This window comes from Takifugu flavidus, chromosome 13 (assembly GCF_003711565.1).
Source record: "Takifugu flavidus isolate HTHZ2018 chromosome 13, ASM371156v2, whole genome shotgun sequence".
In the NCBI taxonomy this organism is placed as follows: domain Eukaryota; kingdom Metazoa; phylum Chordata; class Actinopteri; order Tetraodontiformes; family Tetraodontidae; genus Takifugu; species Takifugu flavidus.
In genome coordinates, this window is record NC_079532.1 from 11,841,516 (window position 1) to 11,862,830 (window position 21,315).

Consider the following 21,315-nt stretch of genomic DNA (forward strand, 5'->3'; position numbering starts at 1 on the left):
ATCTGATCTGTGACCTCGCCAGCTGAGGGCAGACTGGACCGTCACCATTATTATTCTGGTTGGAAACTGGAGCATTGGGAGGACTTTAAATGAAACTCAGACAAATAAGGCAATAATGAAGCTTTATTTCTCCCCACCCCGAATGGAAGCGGCTGACAGAGGACGAGGCCCCGCCGCTGAAGGAGTTCCTGGAAAACGTCCGGTTTTTCAAGCCCTCTCCATTCAGGCCAGAGGAAGGGGTTTTTCCCAAGCCCGCTGTTCTCACACTTGTGCCTGCATCTCAAATAAACCTCCTATGGATTCCTAACTTCACAGAATAGTGGCTGGGTGGGGGGAAGGGAGCCGGGGTTATTTGGAGCTTAGGGTGTGTGTGTGTGTGTGTGTGTGTGTGTGTGTGTGTGTGTGTGTGTGTTGTGCAGGGTGGGAGCGTTTCATAGAGATGCTGATTTTGTATTCACTGGCCCTCTGGAAGAACAGAAACAGAGGAATTCTCATTGAAAGCCACCGGTCTGAAAGCCCAGAGCGCGTCGTGCATCATCATGTAGGTGCTGAAACAAGATTTTCCCTGGTGGGAAAACGGTGACCCCCCGAACCCGCTGAAAAGACACTCGTACCGGGGTGGGGGGGAGGGGGGCGCAGCGTTCCACCTGCACGGGGAGCGAGGGAGTGAAAGCCCTCGCGAGGTGTTTACACCAAGCCCTGCTCTGCCTCCCCCAGTGGAGCGGAGAAATAACAGCGCAGGTCCGGGATGAAAGTGCGGAAACGTGCTGTGGCGAGATCCTAATCGGGCCGTCCGAGGCGGCGAGGACGACGTATCAGCCTTTGTTGCCACCGAGCGTGCAGATACGATCCCTTTCATCTCCGTTTTCCTCGAAGAGGAGCTGCAGCGAAGATATTACGGAGCGTAAAGACTGTCACACCTGATAGGAATCACAAAAACACCGACCGCTTCCAAGATGGAGGATACAGGCTGGGCAAACACGGCCAGCAGATAAGAGTTTTAAACTGTTTAAAGCCATTTCGATGATAGATGAATCCAGTCAAACAGGGAATAGGGTGGAATTTTGGAAGATTTAGTCAGGACCACCCAAATACATAAATGAGTTGGTAGAAGTTCTGTTGCAGCATCAATGAAATAGAAACAGAACTGTTGCAAATGTGAAGTGACGAGTGTGTGTGTGTGTGTTGGGGGGGGGGGGGGGGGGGGGGGGCTGACGCTTGTGTTTGGTGTGTGCTTGTGTGTACAGACAGAGAGATAAACATGTGTTTTACATATGAACGGAGCGCCTACAGGACAGGCTGAATGACTCGGGTTCTGGTAGAGCGGCAGCGACAGCCCATTGGCAGAGGCACAGAGGGGCGGTTTCCTGGGCGACGCCAGCGTTTGCAGTGAGCTGCTCAGGGTGGTCGCATCACAGAGAAAACCTCTGAAGGAGCCGGGTTCAAAGGCGATGCAGTCCGGGGCTGCTTTTTAACTAAAGGTCAGCCCCCCCCCGCCTTAAAGGCTGAGGCCCTTGATATGTTTCCACCCCCAGTGCTTCATACCCTTGATGTGTTGAACCTATTTCGCTCATGCGTTGCTGCCTCGGTTTGCATATTCGCTCATTTCCTGATCAGCGAATCGTTGCTGGGACAAAAAAAAATCCCACGAAAGTTCCGATATCTCTGCTTTTGTTGCACATTTTGTTGCTCATACTCGGGGAGTTCTATATTTTTTTACTATTGACCTCGGAGAAGGATTCCCCGCCTCTCTGAACGGTTTGGGAAGTGTTTGGACTGGAATAATAGGAAAAGTGTGATTCTGGGTTGTCGACGGTATGTGGGTGGTCTTCCGTACACCGTAAACACTTGTTGCAGGAGGCCGGGAGCGTTCCCGGGCTGTTTTGGACCGTCCAGCTGTCTGCAGAAATGCTGCCATCACTGACGCAATCACCTCTTGTTATTCAAAAATCGGACCAAAGCTTCCACTATTAGCAGCTTTAAGAGGCGACTGATTAATCAATTTAAAGGCAACCATCGAGATTTTAAGTATTTAGAGCCCCAGAGTGACGCGCCAGGGCGCTGCTAATGATTTCAGTACACATGGCAGCACTTGGCAACTCGTCGCCCCAATCACAGAGCCAAAAGTAAGCCCTCTGGGCGGTTTCAGGCCTCTAATTGGGCTCTCAGCAGTGGCAGCCTTGACAAATGTTGAGCACCGGTTGGACACAAATGGAGAGAAAAGGAGAATGTTTATTATTCTGAGAGACTGAGGAGAGTGAAAGGTAGCCTTATTTTGGAGGTACTTCAATAGGACTGTGGCCAAACTGGAAAGATAAATCTTTTCCCAGCACAAACTGGCGACAACAGAGCCCATTCACTCGGCCTTCCCGTCAGACACGGGGCTTTATTCGCCAACAAACTTACAACGAGGTGATAATTAAACCAGCGTGTCCTTGGAAAATGAAGACAATAGAGAACAAATGCCGTTAGCATTGGGTTCTTGGATCGTTCATTGAAGCTTTTATGAAGACGTTGTATCATTGCAGGTTTGGTAAAAAGCTAAAATATAAATATTTTCTCTATCTTTTCCAAGAAAAGACACATTTACAGTGTTCAGTCCTTCAGCTCAACCTCTAAATCAACAGGAAGAGGCATTCTGGGACATGTAGTAAACTGATCAGGAACTTTTAATGGGGCCCTTGCTAGTGGGCGTGGCCTAGAAGCCCCCCCAATAGAGAGCATAACCTCTCACCATTTTACACTTAAGGCTATTTCATACCGACACACAGACATTCACAAACTATACGTACAGATGTTTATGAGGAATCGAGGCATTTTTAATGTCGAGTGTTCCAGTGGAAGTGGGCGGGCCCGGTTTGAAAAGAGCCCTCAGTGAACGCTGGTGGTCCCAGATGTCAGCGCTCCCTGTGAAATCTTCTCACTCTGCCGGGGTAAACAGGAAAAACAAAGAAGTGTAACGTGATCCCAGCGAAGGAGAGGACCTGAGCACATTTGTCTGGAGTGTTGAAAGTGAAGGCACGGAAATGTTGCCATCCAAATACCAGTTTGCTTCGTTCAGGAAGCAGGTGCGGACTTGTTTAAAAGCCGAGCCGATGTATTTATAATGTGATCATTTTTAACACTGGAAAACCCAGAGGAGATGTGTTGGTTCTGTTGTTTATGCTGGCGGGAGATAACGCTGTCACTCAAATTTAATTAAAACACACCCACGTGGTCTCGATGAGAGAGCTCAGCATAGGGACTCTTTCACAAAACCAAAGTGGTTCATTTCTTACGCCTGTCAAATACGCTTTCGTTTCTACCCTTCGTCAACTTGCATTCCTCCTTTTGTCGATGTTTCTTTGATTTAACGAGGTCGCGACAGTCCAGTCGTGCGATTGATATTTATAGCCTAGCATTTTTGCAGACCTCCCAAAAGCACCACTGACACATGCGACCCCTCCTTCTTTGACTGCTAAAAATATACTGCATGTACACTTACTACGCCCGATCAAGCCTTCCAGGACCTCACACAACAAACCTTTCCTGGCGCGACGGTCCTGACAAATTTATTTTGTATGAGCTGCCTGGGAACCTCGCCCCCCTGTCACTCAAAGGAGGTGATGGATGAAACAAGAGCGGGCGAGGGGACCTGCCCTGCAGAGGTGTAGGCCTCAGGTGTGAACAGGTGTGTGGGTTCACTGCCATTCAGGAATGGGAGCAGGTCCAGGTGCACAGCTGCGGGGCGTGGCGCTAACGCGCTCCTACCCTTCCGCACCGTGTTGAAACACTGAATCACGGGGAAACCGGTCTCGCGAGGAGGCGGAGCCTGATCGGGTGGGGCGGCGGTGTTAATTTAATCTGCTGTCCTTTGAAGAGGGAGGGCGAAAAGTGAGTTGAGCTGTTAGCTAGGAGGTGAAATGACGAAGGGCGGAAAGTCGTGTTTGGGCCGTGCGTGTTCCTGTGTGTGTGGGTGTGAGGGATCTTCACGTGTCTTAGGAGCAGAAGGTCCATAAGCAAACAGAACGTCAAAGATTGATGTTTGGGAGGTTGCCTGTCTGGAATACCAGCGCGTGTTAGTTTAGTCTCCTTGGATACTATTGTTCATATCAATCCACGATTAAACAAGTCGGGCAGTTCGCAGTCCTGCCGTGACGTATCCCGGTGAATTTCCTTTGAAAGAACATGTCTGTGTTGAACTTCCCTAAGCCTTGGGCTGCATTAATCTCAGCCTGAGGACAGATTAGGGTTGAGTCTGCGGGGTACACGCTTGCTAACCCCTTTCGATCGAAGTCCTGAGCATGTGGGTGAGCATCGGCTGGTAAATTTGACAGAGGGAACGGGTCAGCAGCTGTGGTGGACAAGGCCCCCTGTGCCTCAGAATCTAGCCCACACATGATGTGGTGGCGTAGGTATGTGATGGGAGGGCCAGGAAAGCCTTCGCAGGTTTGTTATTTGGAGTTATTCTGCAGCGATAATCCCTGATGTTACTCCTGCGATGTGCCTCCAACAGAGCCATTGACTGCTTGACCGTGTGCCAGAAGAGCAGTCTGACCTTTCCCGCCCTTGGAACAGTTGATGCCGCGTAATATATTCCGGAGCTGATTTCTTTCCCCATCCTATGAATTTTAACATCTTTCTCCCCCTATTCAGTGGAACCAAAGAGCCGATCACTTGCGTCTCTGCTCTGCAGGATGTGATTCCTCCTATTACCTTGCAGCACTCCAATCACCACATGTCCTGTGGAGGGGAAAAAAAAATACAGAGACGTCGTTAGAGATGGAAACAGCAGACAGAATGTTGATTTCCTTCCGGTTGGCTTTTTCCTCCTCCAGAGGGTTGAAGATTAGGCCTTTGTCTGACATCCAGGAAGCTAACGCCAGCCGATGACAGCTTGCGATGAGCGCCATTGGCAGAGGTACGAGCGGAGATCAAAATGTCCTCAATTCATCACCAGGCAGCTGCTTTAAAATTGATGTCAACCTATTTTCGTTTGCTTTCCACGATCCCGCGACAGGGCCGCATTTGTCAGCCGCAGCTGCTATTGACATTCCTCGTTTTTATCAGACCAGCCAACTGTAAGTCACGGGACGCCAAGAGGGTCCATCAGAACCCATTAGTCGCCTGTTTCTAATTACACCAACTCTGCGGTTGATTAAAAGACCTTGCTGGGCAGGAGCACGCACCATTATGCTAATGAACCTCTCGTTTGGAGGAGCAGTACTTGGATGATTTTGCTGTGAAACCTCTGAAAGGAAATGACGTCCTGGACAGCAGATGATGATGAAGATGATGGCGAAACTTGAGATTTATTCCCTCCCAGCTTCTCATTAGCATATATATTTTCCCGCCCTCACCCCGCAGATACAGACTACTAAGTATCTCCCTGGCAAGCAAAGATAAGATGCGTTTGGAGTGATTTAGTCATAATTGATTTTCTCCTCTAATTAAAAAGACGAAGACACCAAAGTCAAACATGCCAAGTGGCTGTTTGCTTTGGTGGCTCCTTGTTTCTTCTTGGAACACACGGATATGCTGTCATGTTAAAAACACACATCTAATTTGTTACCAAGTAATTTAGAGGTCCGTTGTCACAGCACTTAAGATGGAGAGCAAGCTTGTGAAAAGTGTTTGTCTGTTTCAGATTTCACTTTATGAATATTGTGGAAAAAAGGGAATATAACACCAGTACCGGATCCTGCCAACAGGGGGAGGGGGCTTTGGGGATGTTTGAGCTGAATTTTTAAATCCAGGCACGCTTCAAGCATTCTTTCATTTAATGTGTTATCTTAAAAGTGGTGGATTATCCATAAAGACCTGCTGAAAGACGGTTGCCTAACGATACCAACAACATTACAACACTATAATTCCCATTTACATAACTGTAATTACATAGCGTGTGCTTGCTGTCAGCTAGCCTCCTTCAGTCGCCTTGATGTTTCAGTTCAGTCGGACTTGGTTCTTCACTGACTTTTCGTCTTGCAGGAGTACATTACCTCGACAAAAGTGGGGAGAACATTGGACTGAAGCTCCACTTTGGACCGAAAATCTGCAGCCTTCATCGACAAGCTGTAACCTGCACTGTACGTCTGAAGCTGCTAACAGTCTGCATATATGTGTATCCAGATGTGACGTTTGCAGGTCTCAGATGGATACAAAGCAGGTAAATACCCAGATGTACATGCGAGGAACTCATCTGCTTTTTAAATCAGTGCTGCTCACTGTAAATCTTACTGAAAGAAGACCAAACAGCCTCTTCATGTATGGTTTCTGCGTTGTGAGTGGGGGGACGTCATTACACTCACAACATGGAGCTGTCGCAACAATAGGGGAACAGAAGTTGTATTTTTCCTGACTCAGCAGCAAATACCTGCTATTTTCTCTTTTAAAGATCCCTCGACATGCATGAGCGCTCCAATCTGAGAAGTTGTTTCTAGTCATGAGGCTTGTTAGACTCCATATTATTTGTCAATATGTCACCCCAAACCTTAAAATCTAGAAACTTTTGTGGACACCCGGGAAGTAATCCAGAGGATTTCGTAGCAGCTGGTCTAATCCTCTGCTTCCTTTGTTTGATGAAAGATACCCCAGAGCTTTCCTGTGGTCCATCTTCACACCGGTCAGCGCCGGATCCTCCGACCGGCCCCTGTGCACCTGTCAAAGGCCACTTCTGTGCTGCATCTAATAAACAGCTCCAAATCCCGATCATCCCGGTTGGCACCGGCTCCACATTTCATCCCTCACATCTGTGAACTCCCTGAGCGCTTCCCAAAATTCCCCGTGGCGGCCCGGTGATCTCGCTCAGCTGCTGGCGCAGCCTCGGGCCAGCCGAGCCTCTCTCTGGGCTCCAGCTGCAGGCCTCTGCCGTGGCCATGGGGCCCCGCTGAAGGGCACTATTGTCCATTCATGGGGTTCACTGTGTGAGAGGTCGTCTGAGGGAGAACCAACACTGGGACTGGACAGGAAATGAAGGTGGAGTGGCAGTTGTTGCGATAGTCTCGGACTCGGGCCCACGTAAATAAGATATTCTGTATAAGCGCTGATAGCTGAATGACTTTTTTATCCTGACTGTTTATCACACAGAACGCTGCTAGGATTGAAGGGTTTAAAAAAAAAACCTGGAAAAAGAACTTGTTTGAACACGGTTCTAGGCTTCTGCTTAAAGGATGAGTGAGGGGAGTTCGGAGTGATGACCAGAACGCCTTGCAGACGTGGGTAAATCTTACTTCAACCACCTCCACAGCACACGCCGCTTCAGGCCAGAGGCACCTTCTGGAACCAGAGAAACGGCAGAACAAATTGGAGGACCAACAGTCACACGGGGTTATTCACATCATCTGTTATGTGAAATGTCAAAGACCTCAGGGCGGGTTGGCTCGTGCATAGCACAGAACAATGAAACACATGTTGCGATACTTCGATGACGCTTTTCTAACATAAGTCTTTAATAAGCCCCCATCCGAAAGCTGCTAAATTGCTTTAACATGGACAAACTCATCAAAGATGAGCGGGGCGACTTCGTGAAAAGACTACAAATTTTAGCAAAGATCCTCGTGTTAGCCATGAGTAAGATTCTATTTACTGACCCTTTTCTACCAATATTTCCAAGGAAGAGTAACGTACAGAAACTGATTTACCTGGGGTTAAAAAAAACACTGCATTTAAAACAGGCTGAAGACAAATGGGGGAAGTAGCAAAAGAAACTGCTTCCAATCAATGTGGTTACTTTTGTCCCTGGCTATTCTTCCATAGACTCGCCTTCTTGTCTACCCCCCCTAGCTCATACCTCAGAAAGCTTGTTTAAATGATACAAATAAGTTTGTAGCCCCACACTGGCTTTAACAGGGCAGGCGAACAATGAAGTAGGGGGGTTCTGCTAGAACATTCCACTAATCAATGTTCCTCAGCACAGCTCAGCCCCTCAAGAACATTAGTCCACCTAATAAGGTCCTCCCCTCCTACTGGGTAGTTTTTTCAGGAAAATTTTGTGGTTGGGGGAAAGTTTTTTTTTTTTTAATTTCTGGGTAATTTTGCTCGAAACAGGCCGAGGTTTTTCAAAGTCCCGGGTAATGATAAAAGTCCCTGCAGTGGAAACAGCTGAAATTAGAAATTAGATTAGATGCATGCAATATATACTATTACCCCAACAGCATATACGGTAGAAACTCCAATTGAGTGAAAATATCTTTGCAATGAGGCTTTCAAATGTCTTCTCAAGATAGCAAACAGCTTCTGCAGTAGCTAAAGCTAAAAACCAGCAGGAGGATTCGTCCGTTGGGGGAGACAGAGCTTGATGGATTTTTTCTTAAAGCCTCTTCGAAGCTTAATGAGAGGTGAGAATGAGAAAGACACAATGGCTGCCAGACAATGCACCATCTCCGCGTCTATTTTTCTTCCCCAGCAAATGAAGTCACATTTATTCAGTCACAGATAATTAGCTTCCCCTTTTCTCTGCAGGCTGAAAGGAAAAAACCCGCGCAGGGAGGTAAAACGCGCCGCCGTTTCTTTGTTTGCGATTTTCAATTTGGTGTGCGTTGAAGGGAACACACGGACAATTAGGATTCAGACAATATGAGACAGAGGTGACAATCCGCCTGCTCTGCTCTCAGAGGTGCGGGGACGACACCGACGTGGGGCGTCGAGGGATTACGAGCGCAAATGGCGTCTAAATGGCAGCCTCGGTGACCTTTTTTCTACACCGTGATGGCAACGACTAATCAGGGGGCAATTCTGAAAGTCTCTCGGCCAAAAATGACCTAATCTTGTTGGGGGAAATGTAATTATGGTGCTGTGGTGTGCTGACCTCTTGTCTAGAGGAAATGGGCGCGGAAACCAACCAGGCGGCCAGATTTAGCTCCGTCCAGGAGGGCAGATGACCAGCGTGGTCTCATTTCAGCCTAAAAGGGGGACCAACCTGCAGCCTTTCCGTCTTGAAAGGTGGTCACGCGGTTTCAGAAAGAGACCCTTTGTCTCAGTGTGCATCAAAAACACGAAGGTGCTGAACAACACGAGGCTTTAGCGACACAGTAGCTCGTCCATTTTTGTCAGCTGCAGGGTGAGTGCGTCAGCTTAGATTAGGCCCCGTTTTAACGCCACACGTGATGGCATTTATTTATCGCCCCTTTGGTTTAACGTCATTTGTTTAATGCTGTATTGATTTTTACCTCACAGCTTAACCACCTGATGCAACCTTTGGGGTTACGACTGGAAATCCTGTGACACGCCAGCTGAATCTAAAGCAGGAAATGACTTGGTGTTTTTCACAGGTCGTCATGTGACCCCAAGGGAAGTTCTGACAGGAACATGAATGGACAAACCGCTCATCAATCTAATGCGGACGTCGGTTTCCTTTTCCTTGTTTCCGAGGTTTGATTAATCCTCACCTGTGTTAAACCAGCACTCATTTGAGTGAGCAAATAATTCTGCTCTGTCAGAATAATCCTGGATCATCTGTCAAAGTGTGATCATTTATTTATAGTTTTCAACACTCTCCTAATAGAACAGACACGCAGAATTAATTCACCTTTCAGCTTAAATGAAACAGAAAAAGCAATAAAGTGGCTCACAGAGGAGTGAAAGCTTCTGAGAAAAGTGGGGGAGGATTTGAAAAAAAATACAGAGCTAAAGGCTGGAGGTTTAGACATTAGCAGATCCCTCAGTAGCTAAAGTAGATGTAAGAAAAGCAGCTTCGACTGCATCTGGTTTTAGGTTTAAAAGAACGTTTGCAAAGGTTTCCAAAAGGCTTTAATCATTTTGGTGGTTGTGTAACCTAATATCCTGCACGCTCCGCCCGATGTGCTGCTGAGATGGTCGACGTTGCCTCACTTTCTCCAGACAAACAAAAGTTAAAGCCCAAAGCGTCTCGATGGAGTCGGAGTCTGTCTGTTTGACCCTGTTAAAGTCCCTGAGATGAGTCAGGAACCACTTGGTCAGCACCTCGTCTCATCTTCTTCTCATTTGTGGGTTTGGTACCTTGCTCAAGGGAACCTCGGCAGTGCTCTGAGGGTGTTCAGTTCCCAACAGACTGAGCTACCAGCAGCATCTGGTAAGCTCCTTCTAAGATTAAATGTAACATGTTCTAATTTAAGAAAGCAAATGAGTATTTCAGCCACACAAAACAGGATGATCAAGGAGATTCGTCTCTCTCGTGTTGTCCTTCTTTAGTAAACATGCTGAGGTCTTTGTGGGGAATAAAACCCGAGCTTCCGTTTCATTTTAACCTTCCTCCTCCATGATGCTGCTGCGATGCATCTGCTGAAACAGATGCTGAATGTGACGGCAGGGAAAACACGAGAAAAGCAGTTTCCAATCTGCTGGAGCTGGAGCAACCTATCATTTTCTCAATATTTGCATTAGAAGAGGACCAGTCTCGCTGGTCCCATGGATGAAACCTGGCTGTTGTTGCAGTCGTGTGGGGCGGGGCTTCAGAAGGGGAAGACCCTCTAACCGAGGTTGGTCTGAGCAGAGCGAAGAGTCAAGCGTCTCTCTCTGAGCCCACCATCTCCTGTCTCCAGCAAAGATCATGAAGCAGGAATGAATGAGGGACGGAGATGCGACGGATGGATCGGGAGTGACAGGGAAGTGCTCCCCTGAGTGAGCAGGGCAGGAGCAGAGGGTCCACACCGCCCCTGGATTCAGACCCATGACTGTCGGATAGATATGAAAGAGGTGTTTTCTGCCCTCCGATTTGATCGGCACCTTTGGTTTGTTCCTTTAGACGTCGCAAACGTGCACTTCCTCTCAGTGTATTTGTGCGAGAAGATAATCACGGGAGCTGATATCATTACACCTCGGGGAAATCAAGGGGCTTGATGTTCTGGCTGTCTCTGGAAGAGGATTCTAAATAAACTCCCCTGACGGGAACGTGGGGGTTATCAAGTGTCTTCCGCCACGTTCCTCCAAGTCTTTCCAGTCAACCGACTCCTAATGACTTTTTTTTTTTATTCTGCAGAAACAATTAGATGCCAGCCATGCAAGACCTCACGAAGGTGGGCAGCGTGCCACGGCGAGACGGCGCAACAATTACTCCCGATAAAAGCCACTGTTGTTGTTTCGCGCCGGCGAATAATGGGGCAATTTATCGGTCGCCGTGTCGCATTTTCGCGCCGAGGATTTCACATAAAGGATCTCCGCCAGCGTAGCCACCACAACACTACACGCCTGTCCTTCCTTTGTCCCTCCCCTGGTTTGTCTCGCCACTAAGAAGCAAATATCGGCCTGAAATAGGAGCGATGTCGATGTGCTCCTCTCAGAAAAGCAACGTCTTAAGCGAACATTCGTGCCCTGTCTTAAAACGATAAACAGGGAGGGGGGTGGTATTGTTGCAGGTAAGGTCGGCTGTGGTGTTTTTACGTACGCAAGACACAAGCAGAACTTTAGCGGTTTGCAATCAAATATTGATAGCTGATGGCTGGTATGAAGGTCAGGATATTCTCTTTGTGACAGCAGCACAAAGGCAGCGTCGCAGAGAAGTCACTCCAAGCCAAATCAATATTCTTTGACATTTGTAGGATGGTGCAGGGCAGCAGGGGTGAGACCGCACAAAGGACGGGCTTGGAAGGGGGCTGACAGGCCTCAGTGTGACCATTAGCTTTGCGAGGGACCCTACGGTGGATGAAGGGGGAGGTTATCCAGGCACCGCAGGCCTTTTTATTTAGTCCACACAGCGGGAGAGTGCGATGAATAACTCAGCCAGGGAAACGGAGGATAATGGTAGGTTCCATTCTTCAGCGTAGAATCCAACAGGCGGAACAAAACAAGGCTTAGCCACGCAGTTGAATTGAGGGCAAATAACCGTATTTTCCTCGCCGCTCTCCCGCAGCTCGGAGCTCGCCGAGAAAATCCCACGTCGACCGTCGGATACGCACGATCGGGGGCGTGAACTCGCCTGGGTTCGAAACAATGTGAGTCGTGTGATGAGGTCTGTTTTGTAAATGTCAGTCAAAAAACAAAGCGTGTTAAATGACCGGAGCCAAGGTGACCCCCACCAATAGGTGCATTGTGTAGAAAGCTTATTGTTTTATCTTTTGTTTTAAATAAAGCCTCTTTTTTTTCCAGAGAGGACGGGAGCTTACATGCTTATCGTTTCCCGCAGGTGAGTCGCTCACCATCATGTTTTAATTAATTAAAACTCCAGTTTTGATCAAACCTCCACAATGATGACCAGAAATTCAGCCTTTGAACCACTTTTTTCTGTTCTTCTCACCCACAGTTGGGTTTGACTGTAATAGAAGCTGCTTAAATCTCACGTTTAAACCCCCCAAAAACCAGAAGGCGGAATGGAAACAGCCATTTTGTATCACTTTGCACAACTCATTTGTTTTCAAATGATCCACTCCCGTGCATGTAAGGTTGTTGGGGCTACAGATTTTCACTCTTGACGGTGAAACCTGGGAAACAATCGATACGACATGCCAAACAATAGAACACGGTGATTTGAGTTTAATACCCTGGACTCGAGGATCGCTAATGCTCCTGTTGCAGAAAATCAATGTCCTCTGCGTTGGAGTGGTTCTAACTGAGCTGTGTGGGGAAGATTGGAGACATCGAACACACACACACACACACACACGCACACACACTAGCTTGGTTTGTAGTAAATAACACAAATGGTCATTTTGGTATTTGCTTCCAAACAGACAATCTCTGTGATCTGTAGTGGGTGCATCCAGGACCTGGGTGATGATGTCTGTGCTTCAATAGACTGAGGAGCTTGAGGGCCAGACCGAGAGCCTAAGCAGCATTTTTATTTTGGCTACAGTTCGTCTTTGTCGTCTTATGAAAGACTCCCTATCAGAAGAGTCCACCACTCACCGCCGAAGATGCTTGATCAGGAGCGTCTCAGCGAGCAAACCTCTAATTTCTGGCTTAAAGTAAATAATGCCTGATCACCACCACCATCCTCCTCCTCCTCCTCACTGTCATCATCATCATCAGCAGCAGCAGCAGCAAACGTCTCTTGATCTGATTTTAGCGTTTGTGTTGCTAACTAGACATGCTGTCATGGGTGGGTCACAGGGACCTCCCAAACAACCTGCTGAATTAGCTACACACATTTTCCAATATGCTGTGTTCCACCACAATATTTCCAGCCTTTTCCAGTGTGGGTGTGTGTCTCGATGTGATGGGAGTGTGTACGCAGACAAGAATGCCGCAGAGAAACGATCAAAAGAAGATAGTGAGCTGCCTCCTAAGGATCCGAGCTGCAACTCAGTCTGGTGCTGTACCCCCCCCCCCCCCATCCCGGCAGAGCTGGCATCCATTTGTAAAGTAATGTAGAGAGGTTTTCGCAGACTTAAGCGCACAGGCCAACTTGTAATTAATTAACCATGTCCCGGAGGCAGAAAATGACAGACATTTTCTGGCTTCTATTACAGGGTGTTGAATTGCAGGCCTCGGGGGTGGTGGGTTCTCAGGAATCCCCCCCCCCCCTCACAAATCAGATACATGATAAATATTCAATGACACGCGGGCTCTGTTTCTCTGAACTTGATGGAAGAGGGGATGACGGGGCAACGTAATATCCTCAAACCAAAAGTGTGAGTCTGCATCAGCGCCCCCTCGGGATTCGCCCTCTGATCTCCAAAACCGGAGACGCCAGCGTCGGTAAACGATCCCTGCAGCACACTCCTCTCCTTACAGGTAAAAGCACGCCGGAGGAAGCAGCCCGAATTCATATGGAGGCGGCAGCGATGGGGCTTTTACCGTTTGTTTGTGGAGCTCGCTCATACGATTGAAAATCCAATTCCAGCCTTATTTCAGAGATGTTATCCTCGGAACATGATTAATTATAAATCATTAGCTCACATCAACATATTGAGTGGAGAGAAATGCTAATGGGCTGGGAGGCGGGACGTTCTGGGCTCCGGTGCTGTGACCTTAATTAAGTCTTCAGACGCTGCTGCTTAACCGGGGGTCAGGATGCTCTGTCACACTGTCCTGCTGCTTTAAAGGGAAACCAAAACAGCCGTATTCCTGCTCCCTGCTAATCTGTCTGCAAATGAGGCATCTCTTTAAAGGATTCATAGGAGCCGTCGCACCGACAGCCCCCCACCATTCACAGAGCGTATCAGAGTATCAGATTTTATGCACCTGCATGTTGTTCTTTTGGGGAGAGCTGAGCCTTTGAGAGCAGTAAAGCTTGTCTCAGTCGCCAAAGCAACGGCTAAAGTGCACTGGCCATCTTCTTTTTCTGACTCCTAAGTCCAGGATCGCCTAATATCCGGATTGTAAACACCACCACCAAGCATTTAGGATGAGTTCTTTAGCATATTTTCTGTCCCTCGTGTCCTCTCACGCCAGTCAGAGCCGCTGTGATAGATTTAAGTGTAGATTTCAAGAGGCGAGTGTTGACGTTCAGATGCTAAATCTACACGCACGCACGACCTGGCTGCTGCTCCGTCTCCGTCACACACCGGCGTCGCCGCTGGGCCCTGCTGCACAGCTGGTTTGCACCCCTTGACAGTGAATTAGCATTTGCGGACGGCTGAGGTGGATTACACGCAAACTCAATTTGGTTTTAAATCTTCCAGGGGACGACGGCGGAAAGGCGGCAGATAGGCGACAGAGGGATTTGCAGGGAAACAACCCTGCGCGGGCTGGGAAGTTAATTACCGCCGTGTGATTGGATCTGCTGCCTGGCGCTTGCCTTCAGCCGCGATGATGGCGCGGAGACACGATCGCATCCCAAAGCAGAGGGTTCAGATGTTAAAGCTCAGCGGACACACTGTTGCTGACACATTGAGAGCCATCCTGCTCAAACAACAAGCTTTAATCCCATTAAAATAGATCGCTTACATACTGTATAACACCCAGTCAATACAGATACGTGTAATCTAATTGCCTCTGAAAAAGAGAGATTGCTCTAAAGATACTTAAAGTGGTATTAATTTCATTGTATTGATGGAGTCTAGAGTGGCTGATACTGTGTCAGAAGGAAACGGGCGCCATGAATTCTTCATGGGCTTTGGGAGCGTAGGGGTCCACGACCTGTTCATCCTGCTAGAAGTGTCAGAAGTGACTGTTTTCCACAAGAAGGAAGACCAATTCCTGTCTGCTCTGGCGTAATTGACCGTATTAATCTGCTGCTTTTGTGTTTGATTATTGTCTCGTCTTTCTAAAAAAGAAAAAAAGAAAAAGGATTTGCAATCTTAAATGGGCCTCAGCAGTGGGTGGGGGAGCAAATGTGACATCAAAACTATGCAAAATGAGCCGGTTGATGCGGTTTGCGTGCACTAACTTGGCAGGTAATCACAAGCACGCCTGAACGAGGGTCGATAGTCGCGTAAGAAAAGGGAGCGGGATTTATTATATGCTGATGAAACAGGCAGAAAATTGAAAATAAAGGCTGAACCATCACTCGTCCGCCCCTCCGATCATTCTAACGAGCCATAAACTCACTTTCATTGGAGCATATCAGTTCATCCGGAACCTCATTTGCATGAGCTGCACCTTGGTGAGACGCCTTACGCCGCTTAACGGCATTAATGACCTCTTTAGCTGCCGACGCCTCGCTGGGTTGATTGAATATGTGAAGTGATTACCGCTTTAAAGAGTCGGCGTCCGTGTGTTTGTGACTGCAGGGGGAGGAAAACGGAGCTCCATCTGATTTAAGTTGATTTAATGTGACTGAGTTGAGGATTCGAATGCCCCCATGTGTAGTGATGAAGCCCATATAGTAATTATAGAGGGTGACGGATCTCTTATGGGTTTCCTGTTAACAGAGATGGGTTGGTCTAAATGATCAAACATGGAAAGTAAAGAGAAGGAGCTTTATAGATCTCCAGGACTGGCTGGTGTGTGAGATCAGTAACTTACAGGTTTAGGGGGTCTGTGGAGTCCATTCATGGCTCACAGAAGGTCGCCTGTGGCCACGCAGAGGGCTACCAAGAAGAAAACCTCAATATGCCTCAATATGCTGAACCAACCGCAACCCAACCCAGGATCTGGTAGATGCCCTCTGCTCTTCAGAGGTGGGGTAAAGGCAGAGGTCAAAGGTCACTGTTTAAGAGAACAATAAAGTTCTTTAACCAGTAAAATGCAGCTGGTGGGAATACAGACGGGCCACAAACCTCCTGTTCACGTTCAACCAGGCAACAAACGGTCTTTGAGAATAAAACATGGAATTTTTAATGAATGTTACAAGGACTAAGTGGAGATAATCGCCTGTTTTTAACATATTCTGTTGAGATTAGATGTATATAGATGTATATAGAGGTGTCACAGTGACACTGGAGCGAGTGTAAAAGGGCTTTGGTGGGATTTAATTCTCACTCTGCAGGAAGTTCGCTGTGAACGCACAGAATCTGGCTCGGACGCCTGCCGAGATCTCACCCAGCCGAGCATCAAATCCATCCCAGCGTGCGTTGAAACGCTCCCCAGGACGTCGTGAATGCGCCATTTTAGACACCCAGGTGAAAAAAACCTCCTGTAATCTCTCTAGAGTGCTCTCCGGCCGACAGCGGGGACGCCGAGCCGATGATTACGGGAAGCTGGGGAGCCGCTCGAGGGCCACTCAAAGGGGGAGGAAAAACTAGCTGGACGTACGTGTGACGCACATCCCTCTATCTATACTTAACGATAATTGTTATAGTATAAAGGCTTTACAGTCCCATCAGGTGTGCAACCTTTGCTGGAGTTTGTGATGCGCCTGTACGCCGACGACACCTTGTTTCCGATTTTTAGACGCAATCATCTGGCAGGATCTCATCAGGGGCGATTCTCCGCGAGGGCTGACGCGGGTGGCGGCAGCGGGTCGCCACTCAGAGGAAACAAACACTCCATCTGTACTCCAGAGCAATCACGGGTTCTCGGCTGGGTTCCTCGTCGACGCTGGAGATGAACAATAATTGCGATTCAAAGCAACTCCCTTCAATGCGTGCGCTGGTAATTATGTCCCAGGTAATTGCACGCTTTAGAAGTTATTTAGCCAAGCCCTCAGTTCACACAAGCGGACTTGATTATAGGGAATAAAAGGTACGTTATTGTTGCTCTTACTATTGTTATCAGCTCTGATTCCTCGGTGAAACACCTTGATAAAATAAAAGATTTATTGCTCTGGCAAATTATAGTTCTCCAGCTAATTTGATCTTGCGCCCGGGGTGTTATTGGCCTTAAAGAAACAGCAACATAAATGAAATGCCTCTTTTTAACCTGCTTACAGGTGATTGCCTGGGACAGGTAAGCTGCCATCTAACAGCACAATTTAAAAATATAAGATTTATTCTTCCTGCATTCTGTTATTCTAGTCTTTTTCTCACCAGCTTCTTCTTTGGGTACAAACTGATGCAGTAAGTCCGTTAATCTTCCAGCATCCACTGTGTGTGTGTGTGTGTGTGTGTGTGTGTGTGTGTGTCCTGTCCTTTTATAGACTTGCTGTGGCTCATTACTTCTTAAGCATTCTTCCAGTAATTTAGATCCTCACACAGCCGTCTGTCCTCCTCCATCCTCTCCCTCCATTGTTGCCTCCATATTAATGTGGAACAGCTATTCCAGTAATGGCTGAACCTGCGAATCAATCAATCCCACCGTGTCCAAACAGAATCACTTTTACAGAGAACAAAAGCCAAGTGCACGATCCCGCGCACGCCGTGATAAAAGGCAGGTATTCAGGAAACACACACCGTTTTAGGGAAGCTAATTACATAATAAATTGACCCATTTGTCTTTATCTGAAAGGCGCCCAGATAAGACGGCTATATTTCCCAACGCCTTGTCGGAGATACCTTTTGTCACGGACAGACAATGGTCGGATCCACCCACGCTTTGAAAAAAGCCGAGCAATTGTGTGTGAGATTACAGCGCGATTTCATTCAAACAGATCCCGATCTGCTCGGACGCGGGCGCGACAAATGACCCGCCGCAGTGGATGATACGCTTCGGATTCATCCATATTGATGAGGCGCACCTGGAGGAGCTCAAGAGGACGCTTGTTCAAATCCCTTTAATCTGAGACGATGCAGCAAACAGAAGATAAATTAGGGACAAATTCAACCAAAATCAAAAGAGGATTAAAAATAGATGGACCAGAATGAATGTTGGCGTAGACATCCACTCCGCTAAAAGATGCTAAGCTAACAGGAGGTGGTATTTCATCAGTGTGCGAGGACTGGAGCGTGTGGATGGGGTCACGAGTGTCCTGAAAAACCTGAAAAACCCAGGATAAAAGGCTGATGAGAAAAGATCCCTGGTCAGTTTAATCTATCATGAGCAAATATATATGGAGATATTTGTGAATGTCCATGCAAGAAGACCTTTAGGGAGGCCCCCCAGACGCCTGAAGGTCATCACGGATGCTGCAACCGGAGAAGCTCCTCCGACTGGTCCCAGCAAACCGAGGGAGCCGTTCCAAGAGGGCCTCGGATGTGGCTAAAATAAGCATTAATAAGTCACTTAATTAGAACAAATTGAAAGCATCAGGACTTCAAGACAAAGACAAATGTGTGGGCCTGCACAGTCAGACTGTAGCCGCTCACTTTTAACCCCCTCTAAACCTTAAACAAGCACTGGGAGGCGCGGAGGGCTGAGCTGTCTGTGTTTCACCTCCATTATAGCAGCAGGTCCCTCTGGCTGTATCGAGTGTCTGCAGCTCAGGATGTGGTGCAACAATTAATCCTCAGATTGATTCACTTCCTATTGAATTGCCCCCAAACTCAAGCTGTAATTCAACCTGTCCTTGTTAATCCTAGACGCCGCCTCGCTCACAGAGCTTCGAAGTGCCGGGACGCGCGGAGACTCTTCATTCGTCAATTTCAACTCCATCTAATTGTGTCCGTGCTCCAACTTAAAGGGGTTTTCTGTTGGAAAAGAGGAGGTTTGAATCAATCCGATGGGAATCTACGGATGCAATGGCGACTTTTAAGCTTCCCAGACATCCTTCGGAGCTTCATATTGAATAATATCTGAGGGAAAAGAGTTCTGAGAAGACAAATTAGACTTCACAATAGCAACCTTATCAGAGATCACTCTGATCTCTTATCAAGTCGATTCTTGCCATGTACCTTTTGTCCAGAACTGCTATTAAATGATTTTCCGTTGTTTTTTTCTATTGTGCCTCAGCTTCATTAAAAATCCTGGAAACGGACACTTGTTACCTAAATTAGCATAGTTAGCAAGAACGAAAATGAATATTTTAACCAGCAACACATTAACCTTAATTGTAGCACCCTTAATACTAAAACTATCAGCGCTGCACTAATATGCACTAATTGGAGAGAAAATGCCTAAACTGAATTGAGTCTGGCTTGTTTGAGCTTGTTTATTGTCTGAAGTAGTTGCTCCCCGTGCAGAGCAGCACTTACAGTGATGACATGCACGCTGGGGAAGCGTTTTTTTAGTCAGGCATGTTGGAGCTGCTGGACTTTTTTAACATCCTCCAGTCTCGGGTTGCCTCTGATCCGGTTTCTATTGATGAAGCGCTGAAGCTGCTCTTCAGAGCGCCATTTTATATCACTGCAGGGAGACAATATACTTATATTAAGAGGCTGTTAGTGCAATCAATCTAACCTTGGGGACTGGAGACGAGCTCTGCCAGTGAGCAGCAGCTTTCCCGGAGCCCGTGGAGGTGCCGTTCATGATGATTAAAATGTTCCTCGATAGGGCTCAGGGGGCTGCTTTGAAAATATGAGAACAGATATTTCACATGCCGGCCGGCGAGCGTAAACTTCTGGGGACGCTACGCTGTTACGGTGCAACAGGAGACGCTAACAATGCGCGGCCGCTTCAAAGGCATTGTGGTGCTCGCAGGTCTTTTTAAAAGCTGGCCTGCCCCGTCCAGAAGTGCCGGGGGGGGGGAAACCACAAGGCTTCGCTTTGATCCTGCCGGGTCTATCACGTTTGATAAGAGCCTGCGGAGCAAATGAGGCAAACGTCGACGACATTTGAGAAGCCGGCTCGGCTCTCTGGCGCGCTAATTAACATAAACTGCAGGGAGCTCAGTCTATGTTTTTGTTTGCTTCTTTATCCTTGTGCCTGATATTTATTCTGACAGAATTAAGCATTTAAATCAAAAATCCTTCCATTTCTAACCTCAATGTGTAATATTACACATCTCATGTCTTAAGAACCCTACTAGCACGGGAGGTGAGTATCTACACTCTTTAGTCCAGTTTCTTATTGTTATTGACGTTTAGATTAGCTTAGCGATGTGGATTGTGTTTGTGGACAGACTGGAACAACTTGTACAGACGTCCCTTCAGCCGAAATCCAAACCTGATTGAATTGAATTGAATTGAATCAGATTTATTGCCATTGTTCATGTAATACACAGTATTACACAAGCTAGGAATTTGTCTTGGTGTGACGCTGCGACATTCAACATAAAGAAGACAACACTAGAATAAGATAAATAAAATAAAATAAGACATATATACAGTATATACATAAATAGTAAGAAATAGTGCAGGTCAATGCAGGAGTAATGTGATGTATTGTTTGTGAGTCCGACTGGCTGCTGTACGTGGTGCTTGATTCAAACTGAGGCGTCTTCCACCGCGCAGGAGGTGTTAGCGAGGACGGTTTTACGCTCCCGCGTTAAGCTGTTTCGCTTTAGCAGCAATAAAGATTACGTGAATATTTATTCTAGCGGGGAAGCTAAATGATGTCGTACTGTAAACCCTGTGGTAATGGGTACTCTCAGTCGGAGAGAGAGACTGCACCAACCGCCAAGTGACGCTTGGACCGCCACGTAACCAGAACGTAAACAGCGAGTCCGTCTCATCCTGGAAACGAGCCCAATGAATCTGAGACCTAAACGCGCCGCTGCTGTTGTCCTCTTTCCTTTCACACTCTTGTTCTCTGAGGGCGACTTTGACTCATTTCTTCCAAACCAGTCTGGGTTTGGACCCTCCCGCCTGAAGGCTCGAACTGAGGACGTTTTGTTGGCAAACGCTCGATATACATGACTGAGGCGATACTGGATACTGGTGACGCCTTTGTGCTGCTCTGCGCTGAAACTGGGGCATTTCTGGGCTATAGGTGTTGTTTGCCCCTCAGTGTTAGTGGTGATAAACCTCACGCATCGTCCTGTTTTTTTAAAGAAGCCCCACAGTTGTTATGGTTACGGGATATCTCATAATCCAGCTCAGTGTCTGAGGTCTGAGGTCACACACACCAGTGTGTAAAGCTGAGCCCTCCTGAGGCTCGGGCACCTTCCGTGAAACAGGATGCACAATTTTGGTCAAAAAAGAGAAGCAGGTCGGACGTCCTGAAAGCACCGCGGAGCCAATTAGCATTTCTAGCTTTGCCATCCTGTTTGTCGTCAGCAGGCGGCTGGAAACAGCTGGTTATCCCAGATCAGACCTGCTTTAAACAAGCCGCCATGTTCGACATCGTTCG

General features: G+C 47.5%; 1 long non-coding RNA gene across 20 annotated transcripts; it reads left to right on the forward strand.

The window, feature by feature from the left end:
• The first annotated feature begins 420 nt into the window (after nt 1-420).
• On the forward strand, nt 421-19,017 carry LOC130536522 (uncharacterized). Of its 20 annotated transcripts, none has more exons than XR_008953385.1 (6): nt 421-6,145; nt 6,565-9,008; nt 9,154-16,881; nt 17,144-17,160; nt 17,244-17,270; nt 17,801-19,017. It is a non-coding gene; the product is annotated as an uncharacterized LOC130536522 (long non-coding RNA). The 20 variants fall into 20 exon arrangements; XR_008953386.1 differs by having other exon boundaries at nt 18,669-19,017; XR_008953376.1 differs by having other exon boundaries at nt 9,154-12,076; nt 16,424-16,523; nt 16,666-17,270; nt 18,669-19,017.
• Nucleotides 19,018-21,315: the final 2,298 nt, after the last annotated feature.